The following is a 2,204-nucleotide window of genomic DNA, read 5'->3' on the forward strand; positions in this document are numbered from 1 at the left end:
TCTCTGATCCTATAAGGATGATGAAAAGCAAGCTGCAGACTGGGAGAAAATGTAAATCAGATATCTGATGAAAGACCTGTGTCTAGAATATATAAAGAGCTCTTGTCATTCAACAGAATAAAAGAAATCAAAAATAGGAGCTACAGGCATGGCTCTGATTAACAGGTAGGATGGACCTGTATGATTCCTTTATTCCTGGGGTTGTCCTATCATTGTTGAAAATGACATAGTGAGAAACTAAACTGAAGAACTCCTAAAAAAAAGGACAAGAACTGGAGAAGAAGGTGCAGTAACTTAAATAGGAGCAGAGAACCACCAACAGCAAGAACTCAAATGTTAAAGAAAATTCCTTAGGAGCTGGAAAAGTAAGTGTGCATTTGATTTCAGCGCTAATGTCCGAAGCCATGTAGCCCTAAAGATAGCCTATCTGGGCTAGCAATACTAGGGCTTTGCCAGTTAGGAAAACAGACGATGCCAATGAGAAACCAACCGTTTGAGGCTCTAAGAAAGACTTGACCATGAGAAAGCAGACAGACATTCAACTCTCACAGATGTGGGTCAATGGACAGGGGTGTTTAAGTGCCTTTGGACAATTGATTTCTCTTGACCATTGTTCCCGCTTTCCAAGGGGCAATGATTCAGAGGATTTTAATTTAAAAGAAGTCCACAATACTGCTAAAAAAAAAAAGCCATCATAGCTGCATTTTCCATCAGATGTTCCTTCCAGACATCCATATACTGGCCTGGGCTTCTGTAGAACCCAGCTTCAGTACTAGGTTCAGCTGTCTTAAGAAAACTTACTGCTCTTTTTTTTCCCTTTATGCTGATTTAGATATTATAACCATTAATTATGTGGTTCAGAGGTATGTTAGCATTTATGATTTCAGAAATTTGTGTAAAATGGATCTAGCCAATGGAATGATTACTTTTCAGTGGATTTTCCACTCAAGTACAGCTAATAGGCCAGAGCCTGGATAAGGGGAGATAGAATTAAACTGCAAGAACCTTTCAAGTTATTTCAAGGCACAATTATTGACCAGAGATTCCTTTATCATTAGGCCTGTCGTATGATGGTTATCTTCTTTCTGATTGGCCAAGAAATGGAGAGAAGCCACAGATTATTGATGAGCTGCTGAGCATAGATGAAAAATCCCCAGGGATCTCAATACAATATGGATGTAGAATATTCTCTAGTCTTCTATGACTTTAAGTTTGCAACTATCAAGTGGATCTGTGACTGGGAGGGTCAGTAGTTCAATGTCACCCACCTTTAACAATACAGGCTAAAGGCGCTGTTAAAATTCACATGTTATATTGTATTCTGCAAGGAATGGACTCTGTCGCAGTACCCAAAAGGACCTTTGCAGGACCAAAGATGGATGGAGTGAGTGATGAAATGGAGAAATATTAAGCCTTCTGTCATAAAGTAGACCTGTGCCTTTTTAGTAGGAATGAAAGTGCACATATAACAAGTCCTCTAATAGATCATCATAAATGTCAATGATAGGGATCCCAATCTAGCATTTTATAATTAAGGGATGCATTGAACACCCACATTTATTTCATTGAGAAAAAACAAAAACCAAAAGGAACTGTAATAATATACTTGAGAAAGAAAATACTATCTTGGAGAAACTGACAAACAGCTCTGTGTTGATACAGAAATTAAAAGCATTATTTAACCATAGGTAACTTGCCAGGATCTGAGAGGCAACAACCAGCTAATGGTAGGTGGGTAGAATGGAAATCTTTTTTTAAAAATATTTATTTATTTATTCATGAGAGACCTAGAGAGGCAGAGACACAGGCAGAGGGAGAAGCAGGCTCTATGCAGGGAGGCTGACGTGGAACTTGATCCCGGGTCTCCAGGATCCTGCCCTGAGCTGAAGGCGGTGCTAAACCACTGAGCCACCGGGGCTCCCCCCACTTTTTTGTGTATTTTTTTTATTGGAGTTCGAATTGCCAACATACAGTGTAACGCCCAGTGCTCATCCCTGTCAAGTGCCTCCCTCAGTGCCCATCACCCAATCACCCCATCACCCAGTCACACCCCCCCCCTTTCCACTACCCCTTGTTCGTTTCCCAGAGTTAGGAGTCTCTCATGTTCTATCACCATCTCTGATATTTCCCACTCATTTTATCTCCATTCCTCTTTAATCCTTTTCACTATTTTTTATATTCCCCATATGAGTGAAACCATATGA

At 40.1% G+C, this 2,204-nt stretch overlaps 1 pseudogene; it reads left to right on the forward strand.

Annotated features, from left to right (window-relative positions):
* The first annotated feature begins 205 nt into the window (after positions 1-205).
* On the forward strand, positions 206-1,682 carry LOC100683899 (annotated as a pseudogene).
* Positions 1,683-2,204: the final 522 nt, after the last annotated feature.

The sequence above is a fragment of the Canis lupus genome, chromosome X, assembly GCF_011100685.1.
Source record: "Canis lupus familiaris isolate Mischka breed German Shepherd chromosome X, alternate assembly UU_Cfam_GSD_1.0, whole genome shotgun sequence".
NCBI classification, from domain to species: Eukaryota; Metazoa; Chordata; class Mammalia; order Carnivora; family Canidae; genus Canis; species Canis lupus.